This window comes from Lissotriton helveticus, chromosome 11 (genome assembly GCF_964261635.1).
Source record: "Lissotriton helveticus chromosome 11, aLisHel1.1, whole genome shotgun sequence".
Taxonomy (NCBI): Eukaryota; Metazoa; Chordata; class Amphibia; order Caudata; family Salamandridae; genus Lissotriton; species Lissotriton helveticus.
Window position 1 is genome coordinate 1,078,418,733 of NC_136072.1, and position 13,415 is coordinate 1,078,432,147.

Genomic DNA, 13,415 nt, shown 5'->3' on the forward strand with positions numbered 1-13,415 from the left:
CAACCAAGGCTAGTTGGTACTCCCGCTGGACACTGATAACCTGGAAACCGACATCAGACATGGGACAGCTCATGTACAGTTCCTGGTCTTCCAAAGAGTCTCTGGGACCGCCACCTGCAGCGACAAGGTCCTCGTGAACTCTCCTGAATTTCATGACAAAGGTGGGCATTGTGCTTCTGTGCCTCGCGGTCACTTCCGAGTGACAGACTTGGTCCCCTTTGCTTGCTGGTTATTCTCTTCAAGAATTCACCATTGGATTCCACCTTAGATCTTCACAGCCATTGCCAGAGGCCTTTGTTCCGGAGTCAACCATTGTCGTGTACGAGAGGTTCCAACGTCACTTCACCCCTATGCACTCTGCTCCCCTGGTGCAGGTAACCTGGTTACTAGGGCATACCCGGTTGGGGTGGCTTGCCAACTTTCCATCCTCCACAGGGTTTCTACAGGGTCCTCGGGAAAAAGTCCCTTTCTTTAAAACTACAACCTCTCCATTGACTTCTATTGAACACGCAGCTGTGTTTCCACTCTGCACACAGCCTCCTTGGGTTTCCTGGGTACTTACCTTGGGTGGTTCCTGGTTCTAAAAGATCTTCTAAGTCCTTTTATTCTAGTCCCATTCTCCTTTGCAGTTTGCATTCCACTTACTTGGTATATGGTTTGGTCTCCCCCTGGAGACCACTGTATATTCGTGCTACTTAGCTGATTTCTTTGAAGTATTCTTATGTGCATTATTGATATCTCCAGGAAGGAGATATACTATGTGATCGAGGTTGTGTGGAGTTAATAAAAACCTTTACATTTTCAAAAACACTGTGGTTCATTCTCATCTAATCTATACTATTCATTAAATGTGGTTAAACAAGCTGCTTTACACTCCTTAAAGAGAAGCCTGAAGGCTGGTCTCCACAGCTACCCCTTTGAGATCTTTTAAAGTTATCAAAGACCACTTGAATCACCATAAGGGTTGCCTAGATTAGTGCGAGGTGCATCACTCCTTTAAGTGTGCACCATATACTAAGCCAGCCTCCTACAGGCGTGTTCTAGAGGGTGCTGTAGTCTGACATAGATATGCTATTAAACAGACCTTTTCCATTGCCATTATAGCCTATGCTAGTGAAACATACTGCTTTATTATGGTAACGGGGGCCTCTCACTTTCACGACGGGGACAGATTCAAGCATGTGAATCTAAGACCCAAACTGGAGAATGTCCGCGCTCCTAGCTGCAGAGCCCCAAAAGTAAACTGATGTGGCCAGTATGGAGATTTCTAGATTTGAGAACATATTAATGGATAAAGTCCAATTATAGAACAGGGAGGATGGGAAGGTCAGTGAAGAAACTGGCTAGTCTCTATCAGGAAGAACGTTACCAAAGGTAATTAACTTATTCTTCTGACAGAGAATTCTAGCTGCAAATTCATCACCTTTGGAATAGCCAGAGTAGTACCAATTTGGAAGAGATCTGTGTATGGACTCCAACCACAAGGTCCTGAAGGGCCAAGCAGGAAAAATGCCTTGCTTGGCATATCTGGCTGTCCATGCTATAGTTCTTCCTGAACGTGTGGAGGGATGTCTATTTAGCCACCTGGCAAATGTTTAGGGCAGGGACACTTCAAGCCAACACAGTGGTAGCAGCTTTGGAATTGGTAGAATGAGTAGGCATACCTTCTGGACGCTGTTCTTTGGTCAATGCAAAGCAGATCTTAACACACAGCATGATCGAGGAGAAAATGTTGCTCTTCTGCACCACCTTGCCTTTCTTCACTCTGCAAACCCCACGAAGAGCTGATTGTTCACCCAGGAGTCTCTGATATGATCTATATAGAAGCTCAGTGCTCTCTTGGGGTCCAAGAGATGGAGTCTCTCCTCTTCCTTAGAACGGTGAGGCAGAGCATAGAACACCGCAGGGTGATGGTCTGCGGGTTTGACTGACATCAAATGGCATCACAATTTTCTGCAGGAAGGATACTCGAGACTGCAGAACCAGTTTGCCGTGAAGAATGTAGTGTACGGTGGATTAACACAAAGAGGTTGATGCTCACTTACATACCATGCCTACGTGATGGTGGTAAGGAACACAGTCTTAATAGTAAGGAGCCTTAAAGGAAAACTGTGACATGGATCGAACGGAGTGCACAAAGGACCAGATTAGGGGCCCACTGGGGCATTTCAAATGGAAAAGGGGAGTGGTCATGTGTTGCAGGCCTTTAAAAATTGCATCACAACTGGTGACTTAAACCAAAAAAAGGCTTATCTGGCAACCATAATAGGCTGAAAGGGCAAAAAGATAACACTTAACTGCACCCAAAGCAAAGCCTTGCTGAGCATGCAAGAGACAGAATAAACAAGAGAATGTCAGATAACTTGGCCTGGAAGGGCTCAATTTGGTGTGTGCTACTCCAAACTACAGATATATGCCAATTACAGGCATATCGTTTTTAATCGATGGACGCCCCGCTGCCAAGATGACGTCAACCACCTATGAAAGAAGGTCGAAGAAGTTCAGCTGTCGCTGCTCAATCTTCAGGTATAAAGGTAGAGATTGCAAAGGCTTGGGTTCAGAACCCTGCCTCATTAATATGACAGCAGGGCCTCCCAGTGGAGGAGCCTGATCGGAGGACATTTGCTCAAGCCCAGGAATTCTGTATACCATGCTCTCCATAACCAATCCTGAGCCACTGGAATTACTTGGGCCAAGGATCTTCTTGAGAGCTCGAGGCAGGCTTGGTATCGGCAGAAGGGCATACAGGAGTCCCAAGTTCCACTTGAGACGGAAAGAAAGAAAGCGAGAGAGAGAGATACCCACACACCTTGGAAACCTCAGCGCTTAGAAGTGCTGAAATTGGGCGTTCTTGGCAGTGCTGAACAGATCAGGCCAAGGTTCTCCTCATTCACAGAAGAGACCTTGTGCAACTTCTGGGTGCAACCTCCATTCATGGTCTGCTAGGTGCCGATGTCTGAGCTAGCTTGCCCTGGCATTCAATGATCCTGCCAGATGGTTCACCACCAGGAATATCCCTTTGCGGGCCAGACATTTCCAGAGGTGAGACCTCCTGGCAAAGGGTCTGTGACCCCATGTTTGTTGACGTACCACTTGGCAGTGGTGCTGTCCGTGAACAATTGTACCAGTCTCCCCTTAATAGAAGGAAGGCTTTCAATGCCATGTGGATGGCTCAAGGCTTCAGAAGGTTAATGTGGCGCTGGGAATCCACAGGAGACCAGAGCCCTCTGATCCCCCCCCCCTCCCAGATTGCAACTCCATCTCAGAAGCAATGCATTGGAAACCACTGTCAGCTCTGGTTGGGGAAGGTCTTTTGAAGTGCCTCCAAAATTTGGAGGTGGTCGGAGAGCTCCCCTGGGTTTCACTGGGACTTTGGAACACATTGCAGAGCCCACATATGCCACCTGGTGTGCTCCACCATCAGGATGCTGGAGGCCATCAGTCCCAGCAGCCTCAGAGTCGACCTCACTGAAATCCAGGCTCGAGGCTGAAAAGGTTGGGATTCTAGTCTGTATGTTCTGGATTCTCTTTACCAGGGGAAAGGCATGAAAGTGAACCATGCCCAGAATAGCTCAGCAGAAAGAGAGCACCTGAGGAGTCCTGTGCGGCTTTGGCACGTTGACAGTGAACGCCAAAGATTACAGGAGACTTCCTGCAGGCTGGGGATGGCTGATGACTGGGTTGAGCAAACCTAGGCTTTGAGGTTGGGGAAGACCAACACCATTCACCTCTAGAGATGTGCTGACACCACTACCATCACTTTTGTGAACACCTGAGGGGTGCTGGTGTGACCAAAGTGGAGCACAGTACGCAGAAAATGCTCCTGCCCCACAACCTCACCTTCTCCCAACAACTCATGGACGCAATCTCAATCAACTCAGGACGGCAAAACACACAAATTTACCTTGGCGATTACAATCTTCACTGGAACGATTGCAGTGACGCAGTGGTTAATAGCCTCAAAAATGTCCTTAACGCTTCTGACCTCACCCAAATTTGCAACAGCCCGACCCATGACAAAGGCTCTATCCTCGACCTTATCATCTCCAAAGAAGGCAATATTCAACTTGATTCAATCCAACCCTGTGACTGGTCAGATCACCAGATTGTCACATTCTTCATCAAGGAAAAAGTTAAACGTATCCCGGTCCAATCCTCCAAGCCCAAAGTTTGGAAAAGAGACCTAAAGAAACTCAATCCAAACTCTTTACCCTCTAACAGCTGCAATCTCCTACTCCCCCCACCGACATTACCGACGTCCAGTATTTAACTGACCACTATCCCAACACTATGACCTCAATAATCAATGAGGCTGCACCAATGAAACTGAAAAGAGTCCCCACCAAGATATCCAACCCTTGGTACGACGGGAGTCTCAATGAAGACAGACGGGCTATGCGAATGGCAGAGCGCACCTGGAGATCTGTTCCCTCGGCACTACACCTAAAAATTCTGAAGAAAAAGAGAAACGCATACTTCAGGAAAATAAAACGCTCAAAATCAGAGTTCTTCAGACTCCAGCTAGACCAAGCAAAAAACCGCCCAAGAAAACTGTTCGAGCTAATCCGATCAAAATCCAAGGAACAACCCCAAGCAGTCGACACTATGGGCAATACACCTTCCTGTGAAGATTTCGCTACTTTCTTTAACCAAAAAACTGACAACATAAGGAGCGATCTCCTCATTGACGCAAGCCTTTACTCCAAACCCCACCGCATAACATCCAATGAACCAAAAAACAATGCGACATGGTCATCCTTTGACACTTACTCTGAAGAAGAAATTGACAGACTACTCAGCACCCTGAAACCATCCAATCACCTCACTGACCCCCTTCCTGCTAACGCTGTAAAAAACTTCACCCCTTTGCTCCTCCCACTCTGGACTAAAATTATCAATAGTTCACTTCAACAAGGAACCATCCCTGACTCCCTCAAAGTTGGACAAGTTACACCTTTACTAAAGAAACCAACAGCCGACCCCACTGATCTAAACAACTACCGTCCGATTACCAACATTCCCACTCTCGCCAAACTGTTGGAAAAATGCGTTCAACTACAACTGACAAAGCACATAGAACAGTTTGATCTCCTCAACCCACATCAATCTGGCTTCCGAGCAGGGCACAGTACCAAAACAGCTAGGACTCACATAATTGACGACGCCCTCCAAATTTTAGATCAAAATGATACCTGCCTCCTCATTCTTCTTGCTCTCTCTTCAGCATTCGACACTGTGAAACATGAGAACTTACTCGAACTCCTAAACACAAGAATGGGTCTCTCTGGTACTGTTCTTCAGTGGTTCACCTCCTTTCTACACAACCGATCTCAAAAATTCAAGAGCAACAACTTGTTGTCCGCTCCAATACCTGTATCATTAGGTGTCCCCCAAGGATCCTGCCTATCCCCTACCTTGTTCAACCTAGTTATGGAACCTCTCACCACCTTGTTACAAGCATCCAATGTACATTTTCACATGTACGCCGATGACACTCCACTATATCTCAAACTACAATCCCCCAAAGACATTATGCGTCTGAACTCAACGATCAGAAACACCCAATCCTGGCTGGCTGATAACCACCTCAAACTCAATGCTATGAAAACTGAGTTCCTTCTGATCTCACCGCCCGCGAAAATCTCTACCACTCAAACCTGGCTTAAGCACCTAACTGCACTCAATGTCCAACCGACCATCGTGGATTCAGCAAAATCTTTAGGCATAACACTTGACGCCAATCTCAACATGCAGCAGCATATCAGCAAGGCAACCAAGGGAGCGAACTTCCAAATAAATACCTTGAGGAAACTTAAACCCTTCCTCCCAGCCAAGGACTTCCAAACTGCAGTACAAGCACTAGTCATCCCTCGCATAGACTACGGCAGCATCGCCCTCTGCGGTCTCCCCCTAACTACAACTGCACCCCTAAGAGCTTCGCTAAACGCGGCAGCGAGACTCATCACTGGATCAAAAAAACTCACATATCTCCCCTGACTTTAAATCCCTGAACTGGCTGCCTTTTGAAGCCAAAATACATCTGAAAATTGCCTGCATGACGCACAAGGCTATACACTTGAAATCACCCAGCTACCTCACTCAGAAGTTGACAATTTCCAGCGGGTCCAGAACCACCAGAAGTACAAACAATCTTCTACTGAAGCCTCAAAGATTCCGGAAGGAAAAAAAGTACAAACGCTCCTTCTCAGGAATGGCGCCTAGGATCTGGAACTCACTCCCTCCTGAAACGAGGCTCATCTCATCCACTCTTCTTTTTAAGAAAGAAGTTAAAGCTATCCTCATGGCTAAATACACTTGAACTACTACTCTTGATCTTTTAAGACTTTGCGTCGAGCTATATTATTTGTTTGATCCCTTCGCACGTGTTTTACTTGTATTATTGACCTAACCGATTGTACATGCTCCCTCTTATTTGTACTACTGCATTGACCTTACCTTACCTTACCCCCGTCGAGCTATATTATTTGTTTGATCCCTTTGCACATGAGTTTTACTTGTATTATTGACCTAACCGACTGGTCATGCTCCCTCTTATTTGTACTACTGCATTGACCTACCTTACCTTACTTTACCTTCCTTACTATGCTCCGTCATGTACCCACCCTTCCACTCATTTATGTCTATGTAAAGCGCTCTGTTATCTGCAAAGATCTTGTTCGCGCTATATAAAACTTTCAAAATAAATAAATACACGAATCAGATAGTGCTAATGGGCCGGCTGGACAGGTATATGGAAATAGGCGTCCTTGCAGGTCAAATGCCACCATCCAGTGTCCAGGATTAAGAGCAGACTAGACCTGGGGCAGGGTGAGCATTTTGAATTTCTTGTTCTAGAGGAAGGCGCTGAGAGAGCGCACATCTAAAATAAGCTGAATACCTCCATCCTTCTTGGGCACCAGAAGGTAGCTGGAATAAAAACCACATCCCACTTTACAGGCCCTTTGGCAAAAAGGTATTGCACTTCCTGCTGCAGAATGCAGATGATCATCTGCCAATCACTGGGGTGACGGTGGAATGTGTGGCGCAGAATAAAAGAAGGGCAAGGTTTATACCCTGTGAATAATCTGTAGGACCCCCCTCTCAAACATGATCACCTGCCAACCCGGATAGAGTTGGTGGATTCTGCATCCCACCGGGACACTTGATGGTGCTCAGTCACAAGCATTTTTGCAACAGCCCCTGCAGGGCTTAAAACCTCCCATTTTTGGTTGGGGACATCCCTTGCAAACCGAAGAAAATTTTGAGGTAACGTCTCAGAGATTCACAAAGAGGGCTCCAGATCCTCGTCTAGAGGTGCAGATAGAAAGGAACTGATGTCAGCGCGCATGAGTGGCACCTAAATAGGCCCTGCACATCATTTAGAGAAGGGAACATCAGCTCAGAACCACATGGCGCCACATTCCCGCATGCAGAGTTACTGCTGAAAAGTTTCCAGATCCAATCTGTGGCTTGAAATATCTATCAAAAAGATTTAGACCGACGGTCAAAATCTTCAACAGCCCTCCCTATCACCACTGTAAATGAAGGTGGAGCCTCTGTAAAGAGGCCAGAGGAGGGAATTCAATCCATTGTCTGGGGAGGTGTAAACCCACTGGCATCTTTAGGGTGTAGGATTGTCATCCTCATAATATTGGGATGCATCATGCATGTCATCTTCATCATCATGTTGTCCCGAATCTCAAACAAAGGGAAAATGTAATATTCTGTGTAAGGGAAGTGTCTTACCTGAATCGGAATGAGGCTCAAATGGTTGCCCCAGAGATTGATGGGGGCACAACTTTGGTCAAGGTAGTACCGGCTTCTCTTCAGAGTCCAAAAGGACAATGGGTTCCTGCTCCAGTGACAGCAGTGTGAATGCTTGCGTCAACGCACATGGGACCAGCAAATATCTGTGCGCGTGGTTTGAAGTCAGGGTGAGCATTGGCCCCAGAATAATGGTAGACCCCCACAGTAGGGTCAAGAGGCACAGGTGACATTGAGAATGGATCCTCCAACAGTAATGCAACTGGCGGCCTCCTCCGATATTTCTGGCCCAGAAGCTAGCCAGAGGGAGACTAGATGGTGTGAAAGATGTGCCACATGGTCTCCTTCAAGGCTTTGACCTGAATAGGCAAGGTATCCACCCCATCTGCAGTTCTAATGCAATGCTTAAAGATAAGGCAACCACCAGGTATTTAAAGTTGGAACCTCGGATAGGTCTTCGTTCTGCTGCCAGACATCCAGTGGCCCATCAACCAAAGGAAAGCTGAGTCACAATCTTGGTGGCTCTGTCACCCTATTTGGGGTGCTAATGTCCAGGACTGTCTTTGCCAGGGTCGAAGGCATGGCAGACCTAGCTGTGAAACAAACAATGACCCTGACATGACTGTTCATCAGGGCCATTCAGCTGTAGCTATACAGTGCATCCACCTTGCAAACATATCTACTGTACAAACAAAGATCACAATCAAGGAGATGGCGACCTCTAAATATGTCAGACGGTCCTCTGACAGAGGGGATTTGGAAGGGTATGGAAGAGATGGAACACAGGCAAAAAACTCCATCATACCAGCATGCTGCCCACTTCATGACCAGGAAATAAAGTCTTGAAACATAAAGCCTTTGGCATGAAACTAGGAAATGCGCCATCTAAAAAGAAGACAGAGTGACGGGGTCTGAAAGCAATCTTTGCAGTGAAAGTATGATCAACTATGCTACCAGGTAACAGCAGGGGTATTTCACTATGTCAGCAACTAAGAAAATTATAACGGGAGAACACAGCTACTGAAACTTTCGCCAAGGTGACTCCCGGGAATAACCCAGGAAGAGCCAGCAGATCTACAGGCTATCAGATCTCTGCTCTTATAAGGCAATAACGGGGAGACTTAAGAGACTTTATGAAAAAATGTACCTACACTAGAGTCCTCCCTTTCATTATCCAAATGGTTATTCTGCCCACATGCTCACAAGATCCACTTTGGTGACATGGGTACTGTACCACACTATTGAAGATTTAATATCGGCTTCCACTTATAAAGACTCCACCATATTGAATACAAACAAAATATCATGGTAAGTGGATGTGGAGTTAAGAATAGTAAGTATACACTTTCCTATATATACTTACCTTGTAAATGTTTGTAGGTGATATTTGAGGGTCAATGTATGTGCAAGGCGTTATAATTTATCTCAATATTGTGACATGCAAACATAGCATAGCTAATAAGACCTGCTAATGTGGGATAACAAACGTTCCCCATAGTAATGGGACGGACATATTGCCTGCCTGCCTGCTCTGGAAGGGCATGGCTGCAAGTGTGCTCAAAGTAGGCGTGTGATTAGCTGGGTGGACAGATGAGCGTGTCTAAACCTGCTTTGGCTAGAATGCTCTGGGAGAGCGAGCGACTGAATGCAGAACATGGAGGGAAGAACATTCTCGTAGGTTGCTGGTGCTTCCCACTGTTGAGATACTTGTATGCAGCACTTCATGTCACTTTTCCGTCATTTCTCAACACTGCAAATAAGAGGTGGTATTGTTACAAATCTTGGAAGGATCAAAATCCGACTTTGCGGCCTTCTGGGCTTAGTAAAGGTCAGTGGGGAGTATTAACTTCCTAAACCATCTAGCCAGCTTCAGAGGAGTCCCTCGTAGTTAAGGCTCTGCAGAGGAAAATGCTCAAAGCATTAGAACAGGACTAAGGAGTAGCCTACGGGTATCGGAGATGGAAACTCAGGCCTCTTGCATCACTAGGTGGTGGTCCTTGGGATAGCTTGTTTCCCCATCATCTAAGAGAAGGAGTGGTCCCAGAACTGATGATCACTGTAAATTAGATTCCAGGATGAGAACAGTATGTGGGAACGCATGCTGGGCCAATACAAAGGGTGTCACTCTTTTAAGTGGACGCGAGCACTGTACTTTTCCGTACCTATATTCTGAGTGGGTGCTGGCACTTGTCCTGCCAGGGTCCAGATGATTGATGGGGTTAGCATCCTGGATTAAGAACCCTTTAAGCATAGCCATCTATATTCTCTTGAGAGAGGGCAAGAGACTGTCACTACCGCAATTTTGCCAAAGGACCTCCAGTGCCCACCAAAATGTTCTTCATTGCCGTAGACCAAGTAGACCTCTTCAGACTAGGGAACACTCAGAAGTTACCAGGTGGAGAGGGGTTAGTGTTGACATTTATTTTAGAAGCTTTGTAAAGCACTAAAAAAACATCGATTTGCAGCCCTTTCAGAGTGCAGCAAGAATCACTTCAATCCAAGAGCTCCAGGAAAGTGGGATAGTTTAGGTCTAGAAGCAATATCAGACATATGTGGCTTTTGAGACATCATGATGAAGGGTTGCGGTCCATTCTATTACGGCATGACAAATGACTATGGCTTGTAAATTCAATAAATACTAGATTAAGGCACTATGTTGAGTTATTGGGTAATATTGCAACATGACTAACAGTTGAGTATACACAAAATATACACTCGTGCCAGATCGGTCCACTTCTGTGCACTGCTGCTCTGACTTCTGTCTAGAAGACTGGGAAATACATCCCGACTTATGGTGCTCATTCCAATAAAAGAGTGGCTACATATGAATATGGACTAAGATCATGGATTGTTGTAGTTCGGTACGGACGTCGCTTAAATCGACCAGACCAAGAAACTACAAGGACTGTTGAACTAACTACTACATGTTGAAAATGTGTACAGATCATCCAAGTGCACCATAGATGGTTATACAATTAGTGCTTATACAGCTAAAAAATATTAAATGTTGATTTGTTGGTTAAGGGACATGCTTAGCATGCATCTGGATGTTAAGGGGGAACGTTGAATGGTGATTAATCATGCCACATTATAGATTTTGAGATACAAAACCATAATGTATAACTGCTAAAATGCATTAACAAACACCTTGTAAACAATATCAATTAATCATCAAATACGACTTTGAAGCAGACAAACACTCAGGAGTTAGAGAGCCCTTGAATTATAAAGCTAAAGTCTAACCAAAAGTCAAGAAGAGGGCTGCTCGTCAGTTGGCAATCTGTGAGATGAAGTTCCCAAGAGAAACAATTTGTGGACGAGAGTACCTCTTTCTTGCAATGTTATTGCGAGCAAGTGATACGCTCAGTTGCACTATTGCTCACATTTTAAGTACAATAGAATGTACCTGTAAATGAAGGTGTCCAGCATTGGTATCTTTCATAGATCACATGCTTTTTTGAATACTTCACCGTGCTAATCGACGAAATCCAACAATTATTATTTTTCAGCCTTTATCATTAAAACCAATCAGCATAGTTATGTTAAGCACTTATTCATCACAGTTCGCCACTTGAAACTAATCACTTTACCCAAAAGAAATGTTTTCAGCTACCACTGGAAACCGCCAAGATGTTCCTCAAATCATATCTCTGATGAAAGCTCATTTCAGCAAATTTTTGTTTGGACAATAAGCTACCTTCCTTCTTATCTCTACTTCATGTCCTGATGGGTGTAAGCAGTATTAGTTCAGAAGTGCACATGTGAAGATCATGCAGAAGGAAAATGTACTTGCATCCACCAATAGATCCTCTTCAGAATAATAATATTTGAATTGAATATAAAGTAGAGTCCAAAACAGAAAGGTGGGTAAAAGGAAGGAGCAATCATGGACAAATCTCTCTGGCTTCCATACAGTAATGGAAACAGAACGTGTGCACTAACTTACCCTACAAATTTCCAAGATCAAAACATACCAAGAAAACACTGCAGTGGCTGCCTTACCTCCACAGAGTGCTTCCTGGGGCGGAGTGGGTGGAAAGGTGTGGGGGAGGGTGCGGGGGTCTGGCAGAATCAGCCACTGAGTAGACTCCACTATTCATCTAGACAAGCACTGCTCAGTTAATGTTTTACTGATATTACCCTAAGCATAGAACATGAAAAACAGTCTATTTACTCTGGTTGACTTATTCCTTTAAAATGTAGCATTTCAAAGATCTTCTACCATTCAAAGTGAGCATATCCTGCTGTGATTCACAAATTTTGAAATAGACCAGCAAGGAACGGTCTTTTCAACGGAACTGACAGACAACTTTTACAGAAAAAGACTATCTTGTCATGATGAAAAATAGGAAATAGTTAATCCCCTGACAGGGCTTGTATCTCACTAGCAGACGTTATAGCGGCCAAAAAGACACCCTTCAGGCTGAAAGGAGTTCTCTTTTTTGCATAGGCTCAAAAGGTGTAATGGTGAGATTTGAGAAAATTACATGCCAGCGAGTTCCCAAGCAGAAACAGACTTACAAACTGATGGATACACTTTTTTCAAGCCCGCAAGGGACTTATGGATAACTAAAGACATAATAAAGAGAACCTGTCTATGTGGTTTTCTGTAGGTAGTGACAGAAGAGAACTATAACAAACAATACTGTACACTGGTTTTGGCTAAAGGCAGTAAATATGGGGCTCCGAAATCCTCTGGAAGGATAGGGTGGTGAAAGCTGCACCAAATGCAATACGGTTGTCACTTCAATAACACTGCCTGGTAGAAGGTCACCATGCGGCTTTCAAGAAACTGACATTGCTTGGGATGAGTTATAAACTTGTACTGCAGGAAATCAGAAGTTCAAATCGAGCAAGTTTGGTTGGTGATTGTAAATTGTGCAGGTGCATCTAGCCACCAAGTCTAGTCAGCACACAAGTGTGAAAGAATAGATGCACAGTAAGACTACAAAAGTTCCAGGTAACACGCTCCATAGGCCCATTAGGGTGCTACCAGGACCATTGTAGACCTAGCATACCTGAATTTCTTAAACGGTTTGGCAAGATCAAACAGGAGGAAAAACATACCATGCAGTTATGTACTAACTTTCCGGATCTGGCAGGCTTCAAGCAAAAAAAAAAAAAAAGAAAAAGAAAACATTTGTTTTTTTGCCTGTCACGAACAGATTGATGTGAGGTTCTCTCCAGAAGCTGAGAAGTGAACTAACAACATCTAGATGATATTCCCCTTTGTGCTGGTGTGTTGAAAGTATCCAGAAGCCAGTGGCATAACTAAATTTGAGGGCTCCCCCTGCAAAGTACATGGAGGGGGCCTCCCTGCCCACCACCTACCACTTCGGCTGAGGGGCTTCCCTAGAGCTTGGGCCCCCTCAAACAGAGGGTTTTTTTTGCTACGCCACTGCCAGAAGCTGCTAAATCATCAATGAACATACTGTGCTGAATCGCCCAGGGTCACAATCCCTGGACCTCCTTGGGTACGGTTATCAACGTCTCCCTTGCTGGCCGACATAAAAGGTGCCTGTTCTTGTTCACATTAGTTTCCTAGCCTCTCAACATTGGGAGAACAGTACGCAGAATCAATCTGATTGTATTCAGCTCCAGAATGCTGATGTGACCCAAAGCCTTCAGGAGTCAAGAGCGCCTTGGGTCAT

The 13,415-nt window shown here is 45.1% G+C and overlaps 1 protein-coding gene across 4 annotated transcripts in view; it reads right to left on the bottom strand.

Moving 5' to 3' along the window:
- CIT (citron rho-interacting serine/threonine kinase) overlaps positions 1-13,415 on the bottom strand; it is a 1,315,032-nt gene that overhangs the window by 574,906 nt on the left and 726,711 nt on the right. The gene's annotated exons all lie outside the window — the stretch shown is intronic.